This window comes from Equus przewalskii, chromosome 1 (assembly GCF_037783145.1).
Source record: "Equus przewalskii isolate Varuska chromosome 1, EquPr2, whole genome shotgun sequence".
Classification (NCBI taxonomy): domain Eukaryota; kingdom Metazoa; phylum Chordata; class Mammalia; order Perissodactyla; family Equidae; genus Equus; species Equus przewalskii.
The window spans coordinates 53,488,260-53,513,614 of record NC_091831.1 but is presented as its reverse complement, the minus strand read 5'-3'; the positions used below and the strand labels follow the sequence as shown (position 1 = coordinate 53,513,614).

General features: G+C 39.9%; 1 long non-coding RNA gene across 2 annotated transcripts; it reads left to right on the top strand.

Moving 5' to 3' along the window:
* Positions 1-271: 271 nt before the first annotated feature.
* Positions 272-24,676, top strand: LOC139082165 (uncharacterized). 2 transcript variants are annotated; one of them, XR_011537896.1, is made up of 5 exons: positions 272-670; positions 18,410-18,512; positions 20,832-20,916; positions 24,186-24,260; positions 24,354-24,676. It is a non-coding gene; the product is annotated as an uncharacterized lncRNA (long non-coding RNA). The 2 variants fall into 2 exon arrangements; XR_011537899.1 differs by having other exon boundaries at positions 301-670; positions 18,402-18,512.
* Positions 24,677-25,355: the final 679 nt, after the last annotated feature.

The following is a 25,355-nucleotide window of genomic DNA, read 5'->3' as shown; positions in this document are numbered from 1 at the left end:
CCTAAAGCAATCTACAGGTTCAATGCAATCCCTATCAAAGTTCTAACAACAGTTTTCACAGAAATATAACAAAGATCCTAAAAATTATAGGGGACAACAAAAGACCCCGAATAGCCAAAGGATTCCTGAGAAAAAAGAACAAAGCTGGAGGTTGTAGCCACCCCTGACACAGGAAGGGTTAATAATCACTGGAAAAAGCTTGCCAACAAACTGTGACCTGGAGGTGAGAAGGCCGGTTAGCCAATGACGGGTAAGACCCCCGCGCGGCGGAGGGGAGGGGGGGGGGGGCAACGTAAGCCAGGCGGCGGCCACCTGGGGGCACAGATGGAGAAACGATATCGATATTGGGAGCAGGAGGGACCGTTGCATAAGAGACCTTGCCTGCTCCAAGATAAAAATATAGGAGCACAGCAATAACATGATAATATCAAAACAGAGGCCAAGGGAGGGCTCCTTGAGAAATCACTAAGAATTCTTGGCATTCGCTAATTACTTCATCCAGAACACCTGTGTATGTTTAACAGCTGTAAGCTATGTATATATTGAAACGCTGGTTATAATAAACTCAGAGTGGCCATCAGCTCTCTCCGCCTCTATCCTGATGTGTACATTGGATTGCGACACCGACATATGGTGACCCCAACGTGATCCAAGATCGGCGGCATTATTGGTGAGTAACGATATGGGGGAATTTCAATCGCCTTTTGGCGGTCCGCCGTGAGAATGATGGGCCAACAATTGGCGATTCAGCAGAAATTATGCTTTAAGACACTTCAGCGGCTGCTGAAGGTAATTTCAGTTTCGCTTTCTCCTTACGAGTTACAGAGGATATTGCTGGCAATATCTCTAATCAACCGTGACTTGGCATCGGGAAACTCGAAATGGGGCACGCTCCCCAGTGCCCTGATAAATCAAATTTGGGGAGCTCTCAATCAGCAGGCTGACTCTGTGTGAATGATTTAGTGGCGGCCTCGTCAGGAAGTGCCAGAGTGGATCTCATGGCTTCAGAGACAGTCGTCATAGATTGTGTTGATGAAACCTTTCTTGTTCCTACCAATGTATGGGGACCTTTACAATCAGGATATTTTGGGCTATTAATAGGATGCTCTAGCTCAGCTTTGAAGGGCTTAAACATCATTCCCGGGGTAATTGATGCTGACTATCAAGGTGAAATAAAAATCATGCTCCGTTTATCTAGTTATTATGTGATAGAAGCTTTTATGAGGATAGCTCAGTTGGTATTAATACCTTACTTGTCCCCTGCTCACGCCTCGATTTCAGTTTCGGTTTCTCCCACCGAGTTACAGAGGATATTGCAATATCTACACATTGCCCCTGGTTCCCTGAGGATGGCACCTTGGACATTGAGTTGTGGGAAAGGGCTGGCAAGGTACTAAAGTCTCGCTTTGAGCATGGCCTTTTAAAATCTTTAAAGGATGTACATATCTTAACGACTTGGGGAACAGTATGTACTGCACTGTTCCCTTTGTGGGATCTATCGGCTGAGGAAAACTCGGCCTCTTTCACAGGAGCGCCCTTCAGGCAAAGCTGAGGAGACGCCGCCACTGCCTCCTCCGGCTTGCTAGCCGTCAAGAGACTCTTTTAAAAAGGTCGTTAGTAAGTCTCAGACAAATTTTGAACAAACGTCCTCAGACGATGATGATTTACCATTCCCCCCTCCTTTAGAGAGGCATTTCGCCTTCAAGAACCCTCCTGTCTTGCCTACTGCTCCTCCTTGTGCTCCACCAGCCCCGTATGTTGATTCCAGGCAGTATAGTGTGGTTCATAATTCCCTTCGGGAAGGATTAAATCGTGGAGATCCTGATGTTTTTTCCTGTGCCTTCCCTGTGATGGTCAATCATGGGCAAAGAAAACATGAATCCCTTTTTTTTGAGGTGTTTAAGGAGCTGAAAAAGAGCATTAGAGAGAATGGAGTGCAGTCACCTTTCACTGTCGGGATGCTAGAGGCACTGGGAGCCAGTTATTGTATGCTACCCTGTGATTGGCTTTTGCTCACAAAGACTCTTTTGTCGCATGCTGAATATACTCTTTTCAGGTCTGAGTATAATGAGATATCTGTATCCTGATCTACGGATAATCGATCTTTAAACCCCCCTCTCCCAATCAGTGCCGACATGTTACAGGGGGTCGGCCAATATGCGACGCCTCAAGCACAGGCTGAGGCAAATGGAATGTTGCATAGACAATGTTCAGAGGTGGCATTAGCAGCCTGGAAGGCAACTCCCCCTTCAGGGGCAGACAAAGCCACCAATTCCTTTATGAATGTCCGACAAGGGCCAAACGAGCCATACATAGAATTTATTGACCGTCTCCAGCAGGCAATTGAGAGACAAATAGCTCATCCTGAAGCAGCTCAAATTATCCTGTTGAAAATAGCCTTTGAAAATGCTAATGCTGATTGCCAGTCTGCTATGTCTCACCTTAAAGGGCGAACTCACACCTTAGGGGATATGCTGGAGCGTGTCAGGAAGTAGGAACTCATAGTCATGTGGCCAAAGTAACGGCAGCACCGTTTTCGCAGCTGCCCAAAGGTGCTTTTTGATAATGCCTGTTTTAAGTACGGAAGACCTGGACACCGTGCAAAACAATGCAAGTCTGGTCCAAAAGATATCCCTGGTAAAGGAGGGCCAGCCGATATTAAAAAGCCACCTTCTAAACCATGTCCTCGGTGCTGAAGGGGATTCCATTGGGCGAATCAATGTTGCTCTAAAATTAATGTAGATGGTAATCTAATCAACCGTGACTTGACATCGGGAAACTCGAAACGGGGCACACTCCCCAGTGCCCCGAAAAAAGAAGTTCGGGGAGCTCCGCTGCCAAGAGGGGGACCAGTGGCTTCGGCCACACTGGCGACGGTGCTTTATAGTCTCGCCCACTGACCTCCCCATTGGCCTAAAAAGCAAACCTCTGCATCTGTACAAGGTGTAGGGGGGCTTATGACACCTGAGGGAAGTGATCACGTACTCAAAGTCAGAAGACCTGAAAACAGAAGTGCCTTAATTACACCCTACGTTCTTCTAACTCCATACTCCCTATGGGGATGACAAATAAAAATGGCAAGCAATAGGATATATTGGAGTATATGAGGAAGCCATTTGGTATAAACCTAATTCCGCCTGACTTTGTTTTGCCAAAAGGGCCTGACTGTGGCCATTGAGCATGCATTGTATATCTGTTTAGACATTTTGAGATAAAGGTGCAACTTCCCTCCCCCTCCCGACGTTAGCATCTCCTTAAGGATTAAGCATCTTTCTTTAGTCTGGGAACTGATTGTAGCACTCATCTGTGACCGCCCAGCTTGAGGCAACAGACCTGCCAGCCTGCCGGGTTCACTGAGACAGCAGACCTATCTGCCGTTTCCATCAATGGCTGTGTGGACAGAGCAGCCTCCTGACTATTGTAAAAGGGACATTTCAATCATATGTGAAACATACTCTTTGAGGGTATATAACCACCCTGTGTACCCGCACTTCTTTGGAGTGCTCTGTTCCTTTGCAGAAAGACTCTCCCGCGTTATAATCCTCAGATTTAAGCTCAGAATAAACTCACCCAAATTTTCATTTGTAGATTGCTTATGGATTATTTTCCTCGACAGGGGTGAGATTTGCTTTCTCAATGGAAAATATCTCTAAACGTTAAGCCTTTTTCCTAGGGGCCACTGATGTTATTAACATTCCTCCCATACCTATTCAATGGAAAACTACCACGCCTGTATGGATAGATCAGTGGCCCCTTCCAAAAGAAAAATTATAGGTTTTAAAGATGCCAGTACAGGAGCAACTAAAATTAGGCCATACTGTACCCTCAAACACCCCAGTATTTGTGATAAAAAAGAAATCTGAAAAATGGAGATTACTTCAGGACTTAAGGGCAATTAATGCTGTCATGCAACCTATGGGGGCTTTACAGAAGGGATTGCCAAACCCTTCTTTAATACCTGAGAATTGGCAAATTGTTGTTATTGACGTTAGAGACTGTTTCTTTTCTCTACCTTTGTGCGCCACTGATAGGGAAAAGCTCACATTCACTGTCCAAGTTTATAACAATCAAGAGGTCCCCCAGAGATATGAGCGGAAGGTCCTGCCTCAGGGCATGAAAAACAGTCCTACCATATGCCAACAGTTAGTAGGAGATGTGTTATTAACTTTTCGAAGCAAATACCCTACTATACAACTTTACCATTATATGGATGATATTTTATTAGCAGCACCAACTAAAAATTTTTCATTAACAGCATACCTACAATTAATTGAATTGCTAAAAGGCAAAGGCCTGCTTATGGCTCAAGATAAGGTACAGTTTACCTCCCCCTGGAAATTTCTAGGATTAATAATTGATAGACACCTGGTAAAGCCATGCATTCCCTCTATTTCCATACCCAATACTTTAACATTAGTTCATTGCAACAGCTTTTAGGAAATATCAGTTGGATACGTCCTTTTCTTGGCATCCCGACGCATTCTCTGAGTCACTTGTTTTCCTTGCTACATGGTGACTCTTCCCCCTCGTCTACTCGCACTCTTATCCCTGAGACAAAACCAGAACTAAGCCTAGTAAACAAGGCTCTGACCTCCCAATTTTTAGATAGCTTTGATCCAGAAATTCCCTTATGCCTTTATGTGATAAACACACCTAAGAGTCCTACTGTTATCATCTTTCAAAAAGCGGGCAAGGTTATAAAATGCTTGGGGTGGATATACTTGCCCCACACACCAGCTAAGGTACTCTATACCTATTTTGATGGAATAGCAGAGGTTATTCAAAGGGGACGTTTGCGGTGTTTACAATTGCGAGGCGCTGACCCTCAGACCATTTTTTTACCTTGCACATCTTCTCAATTTGATCATCTCCTCGGTTATCTCTTCCCAACCTATTCCTGATGCCTTAACCCTGTTCACTGACGGCTCCGGAAAAACCGGAAAAGCCGGTATAGCTTGGCTTGCTAATAATGACCGGCAGACCAAAGTCTCTCACGGACATTCAACTACTCAAATTGCAGAATTGGCAGCTGTGCACATTTCCTTCTGTTATCGCTTCTATTGACACTCACTCTTGATTTCTTTTCGCATCGGCACATACAAAAAATAGCACTAAACAAGTCATTCATCATTAGCTTGCTACATTTGCTTTCGTGGGGTCTCCTACATGCATTAAAACTGATAATGGTCCTGAGTTCTCAGCGCAAATTTTCCGCCAATTTTGTGCAAATTGGAATATTATCCATAAAACTGGCATCCCCTATAATTCTATGGGACAAGCTATTATTGAGTGATGTCATAGAACGCTGAAGGCTGCTTTACAAAAAATGAAAGGGGGAAATGAGTATTATAAGAATCATCCACAAGGTATCCTCAATCACGCCTTATTTACTTTAAATTTTTTCAATCTAGCGGAGGACGGCACATCAGTGCAGAAAGATATATGGGTCAAACTCAGAACCATATGGCCCAACAAAGGCCGCATTACACACATCTGTTTTGACACAATATCTTGGCAAAGTGTGGATTAAAACGTCCTTATACGGATATCTGGGAGGGCCCTTTTATGGTTAAATGTGGGAAGAGAGGAGCTCTTTGTGTTTTGACAGATAAAGGCATTGAGTGCATTCCATCAAAACGCACACAGCCTGCTCTGGAATAACCGGAAAATGGACAAACAGATAAGTAAATCAGCTTTTTCTTTTTCCTCTTTTCTTCTCTAATGCATGTTGAGGTGATTTCAGAGCATGAGAATCTCACATATTGGGCCTTTATTCCTAATCCTCCTCTCTCTACTCCGGTTACTTGGTGGCATGCCAATCCCCCTTTGTCCTCTAATGATTCTGATTGGACAGGAGGAACCGGGGTACCCCGACAACAACATACAGGCCTGCACCAAAAGGAAGAAGAACCTCTGGTGATGTTTGCTAACAATTCACCTTTTTGTATGGTTTATTAAAACAAAAGCACAACATGTGTCACCTTTCAGGAACAAATGTATTTTATTACCAACCTAAGAAAGGACAACAGGCAGCCAATGTGACATACATTACCACTATATCAACATCTTACGAAGACAAAAGTAATGTCACAGAAGTTCCTTCCGTCTCAATTTGCCGTCCAAAAACTGATTGGCGTTACAAACATTACTCAGTACAGTGGTCCCCTTGCCGTACAGCATATCCAAGTCGGGGCAACATCTTTGGGGCTAACGTGCTGGATTGGGGACCTCATGGACATCTTTTGAGCGACAGTCATACTTGGGCCTTCAACAGATCAAGTCAGAAACCTATAACATGGAGCGAACACAGCCCATCTGGACCCCTGTTACAACTATCTCACAATGAGACAGTGTACAGCCCCCTCACAAAGGAATATGGAGGATCGGGCTGCCTTTTATATCACAACGATTGTCCCATGGTAAATATGAGAATGCAAGTGGCGATAATTCATTGACTCTGATTCAAAATGTTTCTGATACCGTTATGATCTGTACCACCCATCCTTATGTGTTATGGGGAAAAAATGTCCCCACTATTGAAGAATCTTCTAGTATGGATGTAGTTAATATTTTCCCCCCATATTGGTATTCTGATTGTTTAACGCATTGTAATGTAACCTCATTGAATGTGACCTATGTAATGGTGTTAAAAGAAGAGCACATATTTGGTTACCTGTTTCTCTAAATTGGACATGGTCTGAAGAGCATGCTCTACATATCCTCCTTGAGTCCATGAAAAAATTATGCCCTAAACGGTTTTTGGCTATGCTAATCGCGTTCATTGTGTCCACGGTGATTATCATTGCATCAGCTGCTACAGCTACTACTGCCTTGGTTAACAGTGTTCAAACAGCCCATAAGGTGGAGTCCATCTTGGTAAATGTCACTCAAGAATTACAGACACAGGTGGATATTGATAAAGGGCTAATGTCAGGATTGCAGGCATTAGAGGCAGCAGTAGAGTGGCTGGGAGAGCAGTAAAATGCATTCTATATGCGTATGAAACTAAAATGTGACTGGCAATTTACCATGCAATGCATTACCCCCACACACACACTGTATAATAGCTCACTGACATCTTGACAAGAAATAAAAAAAACATTTACAGGGGGCATTTACTACCTCCCTGGCCAATGACATCACTGGGCTACAAGCTCGGTTAGAGAGGCAGTTACAAGAAGTACATAAGGTGTTCTCTCAAAAAATATTTCAAGACATTGAAAATGGGTTACACTGGCTAGAGCCCTCCAACTGGTTCTCGGGCCTCAATTTACACATATTTGTTAATGCTGGTGTGATTTTGATATTATCCATGTTAATAGTTTATGTTTTACGTCTGCTGTGCTCCCTGAAAAAACAACAAAGTCAACAAGAGCAAGCATTGGTTATGATGGGCCTTCTGGCCTCAGCACAACATGACACCTTCGCTGCTTTAAAAAACAAAAAAATGGGGAAATGTAGCCGCCCCTGACACAGGAAGGGTTAATAATCACTGGAAAAAGCTTGTCAACAAACTGTGTCCCGGAGGTGAGAAAGCCGGTTAGCCAATGACTGGTAAGACCCCCGGGGAGGGGGGGGGTGGCAAACTAAGCCAGGCGGCCGCTGCCCGGGTGCACAGCTGGAGAAACGATATCGATATTGGGAGCAGGAGGGACCATTGCCTAAGAGACCTTGCCTGCTCCAAGATAAAAATATAGGAGCACAGCAATAACATGATAATATCAAAACAGAGGCCAAGGGAGGGCTCCTTGAGAAATCACTAAGAATTCTTGGCATTCGCTAATTACTTCATCCAGAACACCTGTGTATGTTTAACAGCTGTAAGCTATGTATATATTGAAACGCTGGTTATAATAAACTCAGAGTGGCCATCAGTGCTCTCTGCATCTATCCTGATGTGTACACTGGATTGCGACACTGACAGAGGCATCACACTCCCTGATTTCAAAGCTATAGTAATCAAAACAGCGTGGTACTGGCACAAAAACAGACACAGATCAATGGAAGAGAATCGAGAGCCCAGAAGTAAACCCACACATTTATGGACAGCTAATATTCAACAAGGGAGCCAAGAACATACAATGGAGAAAGGAGAGTCTCTTCAATAAATGGCGTAGGGGAAACTGGACAGCTACACGCAAAAGAATGACAGTAGACCATTCCCTTACACCATGCACAAAAATCAACTAAAAATGGATTAAAGACTTGAATGTAAGATCCAAAACCATGAAACTTCTAGAAGAAAACATAGGCAGTACACTCTTTGACATCAGTCTTAGCAGCATATTTTCAAGTCTGATCAGACAAGGGAAACAAAAGAAAAAATGAACAAATGGGACTACATCAAACTAAAAAGCTTCTGCACAGCAAAGGAAACCATCAACACAATGAAAAGACAACCTAACAATTGGGAGAAGATAGTTGCAAACCATATATCAGGTAAGAGGTTAATATCCAAGATATACAAAGAATTCATACATCTCAACAGCAAAAAAAACAACAACTCAATTAAAAAATGGGCAAAAGAGCTGAGCAGACACTTCTCCAAAGAAGATATATAGATGGCCATAAGGCATATGAAAACGTGCTCAACATCATTAGCTATTAGGGAAACACAAATCAAAACTACAATGAGATATCACTTCACACCCTTCAGAATGGCTGTAATGAACAAGACAGGAAACAAAAAGTGTTGGAGAGGATGTGGTGAGAAGGGAGCTCTTGTACACTGCTGGTGGGAGTGTAAACTGGTGCAGCCACTATGGAAAGCAGTATGGAGTATCCTCAGAAAATTAAGAATAGATCTTCCATATGATCCAGCTATTCCACTGCTGGATATCTATCCAAAGAACTTGAAAACACAAATGCATGAAGATACATGCACCCCTATGTTCATTGCAGCATTATTCACAATAGCCCAGATTTGGAAGCAACCTAGGTGCCCATCCAGGGACGAATGGATAAAGAAGATGCTGTATATATACACAATGCTATACTACTCAGCCATAAGAAATAATGAAATCTGGCCATTTGTGACAACATGGATGGACCTTGAAGGTATTATGCTGAGTGAAATAAGTCAGAGGGAGAAAGTCAAATACTGTATGATCTCACTCATAAGTAGAAGATAAAAACAACGACAAACAAACACATAGCAACAGAGATTGAATTGGTGGTTACCATAGGGGAAGGGAAGAGGGGGGAGGGCAAAAGGGGTGATTAGATTCACATGTGAGGGGATGGACTAAAATTAGTTTTTGGGTGGTGAACATGATGTAATCTACACAGAGTTCAAAATATATTACAATGTACATCTGAAAGCTATATAATGTTATAATCCAATGTTACTGCAATAAAAAATAAATATTAAAAAAATGTTTCAGGCTTCATAAATTGAGCAAGAAAATGTTGCGAAAAGGAAGTCTAATATAAGGTTGAATTTTGTTTACTCTAAGGGAAAATGCAAACTGAGAAAATGACAATAATTCCTTAAAATCTATGGAATAATTACATCAAGCATCTGATACATATAAATTGATAGACTTTTATTAAATTTTAGTTGCATAAGTACCAAATTTTTATTGCATAATTTAAACACAAGTAAACAAACAAAAAATATGAGGAAACTCAAAAATCATCATACTCTCAATTCCCAGTGATAATCACCATTAACATTTTGGGGTACATTTTTCCAGACATTTTTCTACACATTTATTTGTCTTCATAAATATGTTTTTAATAAAAGTGGGTTGATATTATGCAAGCTGTTTTCAGTTTGGAAAAAACCTACATTTCCCACTTTCACTGTCAATAAATATATGTCTGTGCTATCATTTTTAATATTTCCATTAGTTATCTAAACAACACAATAATAATACAGGATTTTGCAAATAGAAACCACACTTCAACAAATGTTGTTTAAATGTCTTTGCATATAATCTCAATTACTTAATTGACATAAATTCCTAGCAGAATTTTTCAGTCAAAACATATGAATTTATAAGAATTTTTTTACTATACTGCCTAATTTTTCTTCAGAAAAGTTCTATCAGTGTAAATATCCATCAATAGCATATAATAGTGCCCACCTCTCTTTACTTTTACCATCACTGAATACTAGTTATTTTGTTTGTAATCTGCCAATCTGATAGGCAACAATTTTTTATTGTTCTAATTTGCATTTCTTTGATCACTAGTAAAGTTGAACGAGTTTGGAGGGGTTTGTTTAGTTTATTAGTTATATTTTTCTGTTATGGGTTATCTAGTTACATCCTTTGAAAATGTCCTATGTAAGTTAAAGACTTTTATTTATTTTTCTGAATTATTATTTATTTTAATTTAATTTTTTGTTGCAGTAACATTGGTTTATACCATTACATAAATTTCAGGCGTACATCATTATATTTCCATTTCTGTGTAGACCACATCATGTTCACCACCCAAAGACTAATTACAATCCATCACCATACATGCATGCCTAATCACCGATTTCACCCTCCTCCCTTCCCCTTACCTTCTGGTAACCACCATTTCAGTCTCTGTCTCTATGTGTTTGCTTGTTGTCGTTGTTATCTTCTATTTATGAGTGAAATCATATGGGATTTGACTTTCTCCCTCTGACTTAAATTGCTTAGCACAATACCCTCAAAGTTCATCACTGTTGTCACAAATGGTAAGATTTCATCCTTGTTTGTGGCTGAGAGCTATTCCATTGTCTGCTATTCCACTACGTGCATGTGTGTATAAATACCACATTGTCTTTATCCATTCATCTCTTGACAGGCACCTAGGTTGCTTCCAAGTCTTGGCTATTGTGAATAATGCTGCAATGAACATAGGGGTGCATATGTATTTATGGATTCATGTTTTCATGGTTTTGGATAAATACCCAGCAGTGGAATAGCTGGATCATATGGTATTTGTATTCTTAATTTTCTGAGGAATCTCCATACTCTTTTCCATAGTGGCTGCACCAGTTAGCACTCCCACCAGCAGTGTGTGAGTTCCCTTTTCTCTACGTCCTCTCCAACACCTGTTATTTCCTATCTTGTTCATTATAGCCATTCTGAAGGGTGTGAGGTGATATCTCATTGCAGTTTTGATTTTCATTTGCCTGATAATTAGTGATGTTGAACATCTTTTCAAGTGCCTGTTGCTCATCTGTCTATCTTCTTTGGAGAAGTGTCTGCTCAGTTCTTTTACCCATTTTTTAATTGGGTTATTAGTTTTTTTGTTGTTGAGATGTATGAGTTCTTTGTGTATTTTGGATATTAACCCCTTATCAGATATATGCTTTGCAAATGTCTTCTCCCAATTGTTAGGGTGTCTTTTCATTTTGTTGATGGTTTCCTTGGCTGTGCAGCAGCTTTTTAGTTTGATGTAGTCCCATTTGTTTATTTTTTCTACTGTTTCCCTTTCCCAGTCAGACATGGTACTTGAAAACATGCTGCTAAGACCGATGTTGAAGAGCATACTGCCTATGTTTTCTTCTAGAAGTTTCATGTCTTACATTCAAGTCTTTAATGCATTTTGAGTTAATTTTTGTGTATGGTGTAAGATAATGGTCTACTTTCATTCTTTTGCATGTGGCTATCCAGTTTTCCCAACACGATTAATTGAGGAGACTTTCCTTTCTCCATTGTATGTTCTTGGCTCCCTTGTTGAAAACTAGCTGTCCACAGATGTGTGGGTTTATTTCTGGGCTCTCAATTCTGTTCCATTGATCTGTGTGTCTGTTTTTGTGCCAGTACCATGCTGTTTTGGTTACTATAGCTTTGTAGTATATTTTGAAATCAGGGAGTGTGATACCTCCAGCTTTGTTCTTTTTTCTCAAGATTCCTTTGGCTATTCGGGGTCTTTTGTCATTCCCTATAATTTTTAGGATTCTTTGTTCTACTTCTGTGAAAACTGTTGTTAGAACTTTGATAGGAATTGCATTGAACCTGTAGATTGCTTTAGGAAGTATGGATATTTTAACGATGTTAATTCTTCCAATCCAAGAGCACGGAATATCTTTCCATTTCTTTGTGTCTTCTTCGATTTCTTTACACAATGTTTTATAATTTTCAGTGGACAGGTCTTTCACCTCTTTGGTTAAGTTTATTCCTAGGTATTTTATTTTTTTGTTGCAATTGTAAATGGGATTGTATTCTTAATTTCTCTATCTGCTACTTTGTTGTTAGTGTATAGAAAAGCAACTGATTTTTATGTTGATTTTTTTATCCTGCAACTCTACCATATTCACTTATTATTTCTAAAAGTTTTTGGTGGATTCTTTAGGGTTTTCTATATATAAAATCATGTCATCTGCAAATAGTGAGTTTCCCTTCTTCCTTTCCAATTTGGATCCCTTTTATTTCTTTTTCTTTCCTGATTGCTCTGACTAGGACTTCCAATACTATGTTAAATAAGACTTATGAAAGTGGGAATCCTTGTCTTTGTTCTGTTCTTAGAGGGATAGTCTCAGTTTTTCTCCATTGAGAATGATATTAGGTATGAGTTTGTCATAGTATGTTGAGGTACTTTCTTTCTTTACCCATTTTATTCAGAGTTTTTATCGTAAATGGATGCTCTATCTTGTCAAATGCTTTCTCTGCATCTGTTGAGATGATCGTGTGATTTTTATTCTTCATTTCATTAATGTGATGAATCACGTTGATTGATTTGTGGTTGTTGAATCATCCCTGCAATCAATGCTAAAGTTATATACTTTTAAAGGACTTATGTGTTTTATAAATTTCAGCTATCACATATTGTGCCAAAGCGGTTAAGCAGTCATGTTCATGTATACGGTTTTGTAAGATAAGATATTAGATGGGTCATTTTGAATGATGCCCTTTCTCGTTGCTTCCTGAGCTGCCACTGGGAGGTAAGAAGAAAATGAGGAGAATTTTTTCTTCTTTATTTCCTTCACATTCATGATCTTGAAATTTTTGAAACTTAAAGACAGGTATTTTGTGAAATGTCTTTGATTTGGGTTCATCTGACTTTTCTTCACAGTTAGACTCAGTTTATGCACCTTTGGCAGGAACATCACAGAAGTGATGCTATGTTCTTCTTGCATCATTTCAGGGGGCACATGGTTTTGATTTGTCCCATTACTGATGATGCTAACTGCTTAAGGCAGTATCTGCCAAGTTTCTCCACTGAAAAGTTACTCCTTTGTAATTTATAAATATCTGATGATGAGCTACTTTGAGACTATGTAAATATCGTGTCCATCAAATTTTCTTTTATTTTATTTATTTGTGACCATGTAGATGCATGGATCGGTGTTTTATTTAAAGGATACGATTCATTATTATCATTATTTATTTAATTCTCAAATTGTCCTGTATTTAACCAGAGAGAACCCCTTAACACTGACTATTATTTCCCCAGCACATTTTGAGCATTTCCTTATGTTCTTTGACAATGAGATATTCCAGGCTTATCGTGTACCCTCCTTGCTCCAGCCTGGAATTAGCCATTTCTCAAAGAGCCATGATTTCTTTTGATGGAGAATAGTGTTTAGAAGATGAGATCTGGGGGCTAAGTGTGCTCATTGTTATTGGGATGTTGCTACCAGGCCCTCTCAGTGGACAGATGTGGTGAATATATGTAGAACACATATATACACACACACACATTTGCATCTATATGTATTTCTATGTCTATACATATACATTGAAAACCACAAGTTCCAACCCAATTCCAACCCAAGTTCCAAATCCAATTCCAACCCAATGTAACAGAATTTATCCTTGTTTTCTCCCTTTCCATATTTGTAACTTTATTTTCCAACAATGAGAAACTTGCTCCCATTATCTTTATATACTTACTAGTTTTATCAACCCCCTTTATGTAATCTGTCTTCCATAGTTGCTGCCACCCCTTTCTCATGCGGATGCCCTCGTCACTCCACTCAGGCTATTACTCAACTCAGGCTCCAACACCTCACACAGGAATGCCTGTCTACGCAGACGCCCTCCTTATCCTGCTCAGACTCTGACAGCCTGTTGCAGGCTTCCCCACTCCACGGACATCTGCTCACCCTTCTCAGATTTCAATATAGCATGCAAATCACACTTCCTGTGGATGTCATTATTGCCCTACTTGGGCTTTGACACCACCCTCCATCCCCTCACCCACCCACCCCAAAAGATGCCTTCCTCACCAAACTAGAGTGCCAACACCCTGGACCAGACCACCCTTCACAAGGAAGACCTTCTCACCCAGCTTGAGCTCCAACATCCTGGGGAAGACTATCTCACAAGGACATCTTGCTCACCTCACTCATACTGTAGCATGCTGACCCCCTACATGAGTGTGCCATCATCACGGGGCTGTCCTCCTACACAGACCTCTCTCTTCTCTCTGCACATTTTTCAACGCCCTGTGCTGAGCCACCACCTCCCAGCACAGACACCTTCCTTACATGAGTTAGCTACCCCACCCTTCCCAAGTGTGGACACCCATCTAGCTTGGCCCTTTCTAATTTCTTTTGGACTGAATTGTTGGAGGAAAACAGAAAAAGAAGGTAAGAGAGAGAGGAAGAAGAAAAATTGCATTTTAATGAAAGGAAATTTATAGAATTCTTACCCTGACAGTTTATCACTTATAAATGGACCTCCCCTTGCACAGTGGAAATGTTCTTACCCTTGTTAATCAAAAAAAGTGATATTTATTTTTCTTTTTTAAAAAATGAGATAGTTGAATATTAAGAACGATCAAAATTTATATTCTTGGGTTGGGGGGAAAGGATTCTGAAGGATTTGTCTATACAGGGTAAGTAGATTACATCAGAAAGAGACATTTTGTGCCTGGAGTCAATTTAGTAAATCTCTCTAATTCTAAGAAGTGTCTACATTATGCAATTATTCATATTTCTTAAGCTTCTCTGGGTCATTGCTCCCTTTTCAAATCTAATGAAAACCATAGCTCTTCTCAGAAAAATTTTCATACTGATTCAGAGGCACACACACACAATTTGCATTCAAATTCATAGTATTCACATTCTTCTCTATAGAACATTTGACCTTCAGGTCAAGAACAGAAATGTCTCTCAATAATGTCAACGTTTGCCTAAATAAACATAACAGCAGCATCCAGTCTTTGCAGCAGACCTACCTAGGCTTAAGAATAAGCTCTACCACTTACTTGATTTATAACTTTAGCCTTAACTTCTCGGAGCCTTATTTATAAAACGGATATGATAACTACCTCTGGGCTATTGCAAGAATTTGAGTTTATGTAGAAAACAATGTCATACTCACAGTGGCTGCTGAGATTGAGTTAATTTTTACTAAATGACTACTTGGAATCATCTGAACACTTTGCAGAATGCTTCAGCTTCTCACGAGATGCTTAGTGCCATCCTGGAGAAGAGGTTTTGAAAATCCAAGTTCATTCAATTCCTATCCTTTGGTTCTGTTGTAAAAAGATATTTTCTTAGTGACAATTCTTGAGTTTTAAAGGAATCAGTGCTCAATGCGTGTTAACTCTTCCATTAAAATCAGAGATTCCAACCTAAAATACCTTCAGGGTTCGCCCGTGAGAGGAAAGCAGGTCAGAGGGAAGTAACAGGAAGTGGAGAAGACAATAAAAATTCTCCTAGAAGTAACAGTCAATCCTCAGCTCTGGACCAGCGTTCCAGTGGAAGAATGTGGGACTAGGTTACTAGAATGTAGAAGTTTTTCAAAGAAGTCAGAAATTTGGGTTTTATAAGAAATTTCCCAATTTTAATACATTGTGTGGCCCATCAATTTGCAACCTCTGCCTTAAATGGAAACACGCTTATATGCCAACATTGGTCTATTTTTGAGTAAAAAGAAGAGAAAAGCATAACTACATGAAAATACATGTTAAGAGTAGCAAAAGTTTTTCCATAATCTTAAGTCCATTTAAGATACTAAACAGAGAAAGCAGAACCTCAGCAATTACACAAGATGTCCATAATAAGCTTTATTATTATAGCTTGAATATGACATTCATAGGATTATGTATATTTGTTTATGGTTTCAGGCTTATAGACAACTTTGTAATACTTAAAAAATTAAAAATTGTATGTAATCATGAAAGGCTTTGAATAAATAGCCAGAACTTACACTTCAACAAGTTTATTTATAAATTCTAGAAAATCCAACAGTGGTAGAGTGTTTTTATGTTCACCCAAATAGTGATTAACCTAAGTATAACTTATCAAAACCACAAAACCTTTGTTTGGACATCCTCATTAAAATGAAGCAATTCAAGGTAGAGTTGCCCTTATCAAGCAAGATTGAAACAAAACAACACAAGACTGTCCTAGAAAGAATTACTAACTTTGATTCTTACTTTAAATTAAGAAAGTATTTCAGGGGACCGGCTCAGCGGCACAGCAGTTAAGTTTGCACGTTCCGCTTCGGCAGCCCAGGGTTCGCCAGTTCAGATCCCGGGTGTGGGCCTACGTACTACTTGGCAAGCCATGCTGTGGTAGGCATCCCACATATAAAGTAGAGGAAGATGGGCACGGATGTTAGCTCAGGGCCAGTCTTCCTCAGCAAAAAGAGGAGGATTGGCAGCAGATGTTAGCTCAGGGCTAAACTTCCCCCCCAAAAAAAAAAAATTGAGTATTTCCCTGAGGCAACATATTCCTTGCTTCAAATAGCATGCTTTGGACTCATTCTTGCACTGAAGTTATTTCCCTCACCTGGCTCTACGAAACCGGAGCCCAAACAAATATTCAACTGAACAATATGGACTCCAACACCGCCAAGATACCGATGAAACAGAAACACACACAAAATTAAGACAATCTTCAACAACAAACTAAATATTTAAAAAGTCATAAACTTCAGATGACTCATGGAAAGAAACTTACTATTTTCTTATAAATTTTGACTCTTTTAACAAAGTCAAGCTTACAGCAGGTTAACCAGCATTGAATACACAACCATCCCCATGTCTGCTATTGCCCTGTTTTGTTCCTATAAAAGTGAGCCCCCACAGACAACTTGGTTACCAAAAAATGCTGCTTTTCCTCAGAAATCTTTAAAATATCTTTTAGGAAGTACAATCTATGTGCTCTGGGTGCTTTCAGAACTGAATTATGAGAAACGCCTTCCTGCCCCAAGGTGCCGTGAAAAATCTTATCTGAAGCATTTCCAAGGCAGTCATCAAACTGACTACTTAATTCAGTAGATACAGCAAATAAATTCCTGCGGGGAAAAAACCCACATCAGTAAAAAGGGTAGAAAAATTAGTGCATTTCATTAGACAGTCCTTCAACAAGCAAGGCACTGATTATTTTCAGCATCTGAATTATGATCAGAAATTGGAATTAGTAAGGTCTAAGAGAGAAAATTCCAGTACTTAAAAAGAAGCATTTGCTGAGTCCCGAGGAGCAGAGCTGCATAACCCTAGAGCTGGAGTTGTGAGAGGAGGAGAGGCCTGCACACAAGTTCTGGAGTGAAGCTCCAGGCGGACTGAAGGTCCTATAGACATCCCCCGTCATCCTCTCACAGTGTGGCCACTTTAGTGTAGGAAGTGCATGGCGTTATCTGCATTAAGAGGGCCTGCGATAGCTCCCAAGAGTCCTCTGCCACTCCAGGTAACATGGTAGAATATGCAAATTTTCCTTTGATTCCAAAAGGGCACCAGAATTGCAAGAGAAAATAAGAAAGAACAAGAGCGAGAGCAAGAGAGAGAAAGAGAAAGAGACAGAGAGACAGTGAAGGAGAGAGAGAGAATACCTGAAAGGCTGCTGAGACAAGGAAAGGAATAGAGGAAGTAAACTAACCACTGGAGATGGATGGAAACGTGTTATCCAAGCACGTCTGGGAGAAAAGTTGTGATTAAGAGAAGCTAGTAAGAAAAAAGATTCAGCAGCTAATGCCAACAAGAATGAAGAGCCAGGATGAAACACCCTCTCTGATGAAGCAACGCTTCATAACCTCCCTCTAAACTTAGGGCAGCCCTACAGATAAAAGGAAAGGAGGAAAACTCTGGATGACTTTGAGAACATCTGAATTAGCTATGAGAAACCTGAACTAAGTGAGCAATTACTCAATTGATCAAGCTTATATTTGCATCAGTGGAATTGGAACCCTAGGAATGATTAACTTCAGTTATTTTTACAATAGAGAAGAATTATATTTCTTATATTCTTGAGTTTTGTGGATTAAAAATTTACATTGATGCAATTATTATGAATACTCGGTAAACATTTTAGTCTATTCTTTCAGTCTTTTTCCCATTCAAATATTATATTTAATGCTTTTGGCTTTGGGTTGGGGTGGTTCACAAAAATCCAGCTCATACTGTCAAGTGGTTTCACTTGCTATAATAATAACAGTAACAAAGATGATGAATAATAACACATATAGCAGTTGCTCTATGTCAGGAAATTTGCTAAGCATTTTAAATATACTAATTAATTTAAGCTTCACAGCTACCTAATGAAGAAGCTTCCCTTATCATCCCATCTACCAGATGAAAAGACCAAGGCACAGAGAGTAAGACGTACACCAGGAAGTGGCAAGATCAGGACCCAGGTGAGCTCTAATCCGTCCTCCTGAACACTGTGCCTCCTTATTAGTCTTTGAAAGCAAGCTTCTAAGACTTTACATGCTGTCTGGCACATGAACATTCAAATTGCTGATGGAGGGACAAGCCTGGTGGCATAGTGGCTAAGTTTACACACACCACTTTGGCAGCCTAGGAGTCCTGGGTTTGGATCCTGAGCACAGAACTATACACTGCTCCTTAAGCCATGCTGTGGCAGCATCCCACATACAAAATAGAGGAGGATTGGCACAGATGTTAGCTCAGGGCCAATCTTCCTTACTAAAAAAAACAAAACAAAACTACTGATGGAATAAATAGATGACATATGGTGTCATAATATTCTAAAATTATTTATGTACCATCATTAGTTTAAATGCTTGCCCAGTTGCCAGACAGTTCAAAGGTACTGAAAAATAACACTATGATGGCCATCTTTATATATAAGCTTTCTTTCCTAATTTCTGACATATAACTTAAGCTAGGTCCCTAAAAAGGGATTATTAGGTCAAAGAGTATGAATGTCATTAGGTCCCTTTATAAATATCACCAAATTGTTTTCCGGAAAAGTCATACCAATTTAACAGCTGCCAATGGTGTATTGTTTCACTTTATCATCGCCAAACATTGGATAACCAAATTTTTTTCTTGTTAACGTAACAGTGAAACATATCATCTGATAGTTGTTTGACTCTTTCGTTTCTGTGATTACTAGTGAAGTTAAATAAGGTGTTTTTTTAATGTTTATTGGACATTTGTATTTCTTTTGTTTCACCACCTTTGTAAGTCCAAATCTAACTCTAATTTAACTATTTGTTTTTCTTTATACATATTTTTCCCACTTCCAACTTTGCAAAATGTTCTGTTGGCCTAGAAAATATATTACTATTTTCCTTTCTGCAAAGCTACCTACAGTAAGGCCCCTGTTCAGAACAAGTGGCAGAATAAGGGCATCAAAGGGCAATTGTGAGGAAATCAAATATTCTACGTGAGGAGCATAGAAATCCAAGTTTAATGCCCATCCCCCCAAAATAAATAAACAAACAAATAAATGGGGTGTAAAGCTGAATATGTATAATTGAAGTGAGCTAAAAGACATAAAGTGCAAACTGAGCAAATAGCTTTAGGGAACATATATTTATTCATGACCATTAGTGTTCCAAGCCATAAATCTACTTAATAAGATTTAATTACAATACTGCTCAAGACAACACAGAGATTATAAAATCTGAGAGTAGCATTTTATATATTGCTAGAGGGATTGTCTGTTCATGCAAATAACTGGCATGTCTTCACCCAAAAGGACCAATTGAATGAATTGTTTAAGACTTTATGGCTAATGAGGGGAGTAATAAAACAAAAACAGTTCTGAATTCTTCAGATTTCAAAGACCTTAACCCCTCTTCTACTGGGATCTCTCACTCGCCAGGCAAAGTAGAGTACAATAAGGGGACATCAGAGAAGGGGAAACACTGAAGACACTGATGTTTCTCAAACTTTCAGCAAAGTTAACTACTACCTTCCTAGTTGATATTCCTGTCCTTATTTGTCTTTTGTATTATAACTTGTCTATTTAGAAGCCTTTTCCCCTAAAGCTGTGAGCTCATTGAAGGCCAGGACCATGTGTGGTTCATCATTGTACTCCTAATTGTCGGTAAGTCCCAATGTCTGGAACGTAGTCCCTGCCACATGAGAGAGATTCAGAAAAGGTGTTGAACATAGGAATAAATAGGCACTAGGAGAACATTAAAATGCCAGTAATAGGAGCTTTCATTTGGTCATTGTTTCTAACTTTAAAAAAGAGTTTTCACCTTTAGTCATATGTTCTAAAATCAAAACCTAGCCTTGATCATTTCAGGATCCATTCCTTGCGCTGATGATGGCTCTATAAAATTCCTTTACTCCTTCACAGTCAATTGACCGTGACACGTAAAAGAGGAGAGCTTTGGGGATCAAGATGCTAACAATAAACAAAATATCAGATCCAGGCACACAAAGCTGCCATAAGACACTCAAATGTCCAGCCACCACTTCACATTACTATTGCAAGGAATAAGCAAGGGACCTTGTCTGTCTGCTCGTGTGATGTGACATTGGAAACCTATCGATTAGTCTGTCTCTCTGCAAGCTGGATTCTCTAAATGATTGCCCTGGGCAGGGTATAAACTAATTCCCTCAAACTTTTTGACAACTCCAGTCTGCTGCACCATGTACCACACCTGGCTGTTGCTCCTAAAGATGTACCCTCCCCATCCAGCCTCCCATCCATGTATAATGGTTGTTCATCCTTGTGTTCGTATTTACCACAGATAGTAACACAGCACCTGCTACTCCGGCTCTGATCACTGTCATATCTAAGCTCGTCAAGTGACATTGCTGTACCAAGAGACAAAGGTAATAAGCCAACATTTCCCAAGCTTTTGCACATCACAGCATACATAGAAAGTGCAGGAATTGTCCAGAGGCAGATGAAGCTGCTGCTGCTGGCCATCCTGGCCCTCCCCAGCTGCTTCCAGGCCTAAGGAATGAGGCATACCTGTGTAACTCTGCATAGGGCGGGTGCAACTTCACAGGACACAACTTTAGATTGACCCTAATGTATATCTCAGGGTCCCACTTGTCTGGCTTTCAGGCAAACTTAGCCAAATTCAGTGATACCTCAATTAGGAATAAAATACATTCATATTTCTGATTTTTCTCCTCTTCCTCTCTTTCACCCTGAGATCGATGCTCAGGGAACTTAAATGCTGCTAGAATATCAGTGGGTGTGTAATGACAAATAAAAATTAAAAACAAGAGGCTTAATTCTCCCTGCTAAAAATAAGAGAAATCTCCCCTTCCTTTTCTTAGAGCATTTTCTTTTATAAACTTGTAATTATAAATGTATATAAATCTGTCCTTAAAAAAACCCCTTGACCCACAACTAGAGGGACCTGCAACTAAGATATACAACTGTGTACAGGGGGAGTTTGGGGAGATAAAGCAGAAAAAAAAAAAAAAAAGATTGGCAACAGTTGTTAGCCCAGGTGCGAATCCTTGAGAAAAAAAAAAAAACCCTTGCCAGTTTTACAACCCAGGAATTTCTTTCTCATGGACCTGGAAGCCACTCTCTTGAAATGTGTTCATCAAGTGTGAGGGTGCCCATACCCCCATCTCTGTAAGGCGGAGGGGCTTAGCTTCCACAGGCACCTGGCCCCAAGTTGCAAAACTACCTTCTGTCATAAAGATATGAAAAGTGTAAATTTCTCTTCGTATAAAGCCAATAAACTAACACAGATGATCACTCCAATTACCAGGTAAATTTAGGATGAACTATGTGTGACTAGTGATCATGTATCTTGAGAACATATATGTAATGCTTTGTACCTGCTTGCCTATATAAAAGAAGGGATTTCTGTTTTTGCAGTCTCTTAACAGACTGCCTGTGATATGCATCACATTCTAGTTTAATGCTCGCTCAAAAACAAAACTGTTTTCTTTCTCTACTACCTTTGTGTAGAGGTTTCCTGGGTTGGGAGATTTTGTTTTTAATTATATTTCCCCAAAAGCGAGGAGTCATATGCTCACCCACCTTTGTCTTGGTTCTAGCTGATCTCTCCATTCAGAAGATACTTCTTTTTTCATTTGATACTCAAGTACATCCCACAGCATGCTGGCAATCTACTGGGCTATAGATATGTCATCATCCCATCTCTGGCGGAACTAATCTATCCGCCTTTATTGTCTTGTCCTGACTATCAGCGCTTTGAATGCTCAAGAGCTCTGTCTCCCAGCCAATGTCCACAGGAGCTCAAGGAGCCACAGGCATTTTTTGATGCCTCCCAGCACACTCTGGAAAACTTGTAGGCAGTCTCCAACCTCCGCATGACTAGACATACCACATCAATATTTCTGTTCCCTTTCACCATGACAGCCTAGAGAATTCTTCTATGAGGCCCACTCTTTCCTAGGCCTTACCTATCTCAGAGATCCCAGAGTTCTTACTTGTCCGCCGTCAAGATTTGGCTCAGGCTGGAGTGAGGAGACGGGGCCCAGAGCTCCGGCACCATTTAACACTTCTTTCTAAACTCTTCTCTCCTCCGCAGCACTGAGGGCCTTTTATCTTGTGTGGAGAAGGGGAAAAGAGAAAACTATTCTGCCTGACTGTAGCATCTTTAAAATATTTATCTGACTTACATTGCAATTGTGCCTTTTACACCTCAAAAATAAGAACTTTGACTTATTTGTTCTCTATTTCCACAGTGCCTAGACAGTGGCAAGGTCCTCAAAGTAGTTACAGAAGAAGCGTATAGGTGGGGAAAAACACCTCTCACACCCTAAGCTACCATCCACTCGATATATGATTGAGGGGAAAGCCTAAACCTCTCTCTAAAATTCTCTCAAATGAATGCCAGGTTCTATCTTAAAGTAAATAATCTGATTGTTCAAGTTTCTTCTGTCCTTCTCGTGGCACTTGCACAATGACCCTTTATTTATGGCTAAGGTTTCAGGCATCTTCTTGTTATTCTCCATAAAGAAAGAGAGCAAACATAGTGGGTTTCCCACATTTGGAGTTTTTAAAAAACAGCTCACCCTAGTAGGAGCAAGGACACTACAGAGCCATTTGAGGACTTAAAAAAAATCCACTGCAGACCCATCGTCAGGACTAAAGAATCAAATCAATAAGATAAAGAGATCTCCTGGCCTGTGGACTAAATAATATGTTGGAAAACCTGCAAGCTAATGAAAATCAATACATGTTCATCTCTGTGTAGAAAAACCCAATAAACTCAGAGCTCCTCTAATTTACCACCTAACAAAATGTATCGCAAATATACATCAATAGAGGTGAAATATGCTAAGGAGCATGGCTGGGAGACGCCATTTTCCTCAGGTAGTTCTCAAACACTCAGTCACAGAGCCCTGTGCTCCTGGCATATGGGAGTACATTCTCAAATGTGGAAAGTGACCAGACTATCTGAGAGGAGGCATAGCACGTACCAAGTCATACTACCCATCTTCTGAAGCTATACCTGTCTTTGTTTGCTCTACAATAGCCTTCCCAGGCTCAGGGAAGGAATTCATTCATTAGCATTGTTCAAAACTAAATGGCAAGATATGGCTCATGAAAGCTAAGAAAAACAAATCAGACAATTCGATATTGCCATGGGGCATGTCCACATGAGAACTTTGCAAAGATGAATCAGACAGATATAGGAAAGTTAGAGAATAATAGAGCTCTCATTATATTTGGCTTAGCCCAAGATGGACAGAAGTACTGTGGAATTTGTGGTATGAATTGGAATCTTTCAAAATAATTAACAGTAATTTTCATTTTGTATTCTATTAGAAGGTTCTCTGAAAATAGGCAGGACTGTTTCTTGGGAACAGGGACTAAGCAAGTAATAGATATTTGATAATTTTTTTCTTTTTTTAATTATTCATTTAACAGATTCGTATTGAGAATTTGCATGTGTAAGATACTGAAGATATAATACTAAGTTTTTTTTTTAAGTCATGATACTATTTCTAATGAGCTTCTAACCTCTAAAAGAAACACACGTGTGTGTTTTTTAGCCAGAAAATGAATATAAGTAGAAAGACAAAAACACACGCCCTGGCTTCTGTGGACTAGCTAAGCTAGAAACATGGTTCCCAGCATTCTTTTCCCTGTCTGATTCCAGGTGAGGGTTGGGCACAAGAGAATACACAAGAGTTTTGGAAAGCAGAAGTGAAGCAGGAGCAATTCTGTTCTGAAGGTGAGTGCAGGGCGTGTGCCCTCCACATCCACACCCGTGAGCTGGCTCACCTTTTCACAGCAGCTGGTTCTCAAAGCCTGGCTTTCTTTCTAGATTTCCTCCTCCCAGTGCTCCAAGTCCTGGGGCAGATGAGTATGTGGCTCCACAGTGAAGACTGCCAGTTCCTTCCATGGGTCACCCACAACTTTGAGATTAGTGAAAAAGAGACGAGGACTCCAGCTTGCTTTCGTGGGCCCAGTTCATCCTTGCTCGAACACCCCTCACCTTCATGTCCTGCTTTTCTTCCTGACTTTCACACCAGAAGACCTACAGTGACTTCAGGTCCGCTACCAAAAAGCAGCCTCCATGCGCTTTTCACCAGCTCCCACCACTGCCTTCAGTTTCATCCCCAATAATAAATCCCATCTTTCACGTGAGGAATGGTGGTTCTGCTTCTCTTTTGAACTGTAACCGATCAGCCAAAATTATTGAAAGTTAGCATGCTTGTCAAAAATGCCTCAGATTTTATACTAGAAAGAAAGAATTATAAATACAGTTGAAGTGCCCTTTATTCCTCTTTTCTTCCCTAGAAACAACTATCGTGATTTTGATGTCTATTTTCCAGGCCATATATTTTATGCTTTTACTATTCATAGGCAACCTATAGGCCTTGGGGTTGTTTTGAAATTTTGCATAGATAGTAATATGCCAAACATATTACTTCACAACTTATTTTTTAAACTCATTATGTTTAAGATCCATATACTGGTTCTAGTTCATATATTTATCTGCTATATAATATGGCATCATATGAATATACCAGATTGTTTCTATTTTTTTTCTATAAATGTACTGCAATGACATCTTTTTTCTTTTATCTGGAGAATAGTTTACACACTGGAAAGTACACAAATCTTAAGTATTCAGTGCAATGAATTTTCACTTGTCTACATACCTATGTAGTCACCACCCAGAACAAGATATGGAAAATTTCCGGCACCTCTGCAGGCTCCCTCTCAATACAGTCTCCTAAAGGTAACCACATGTTTGGCTAGTTTTTTGTTCTTTTAAACTTCATGTAAATGGAGTCACACAGTGCATACGTTTTGGTGTCTG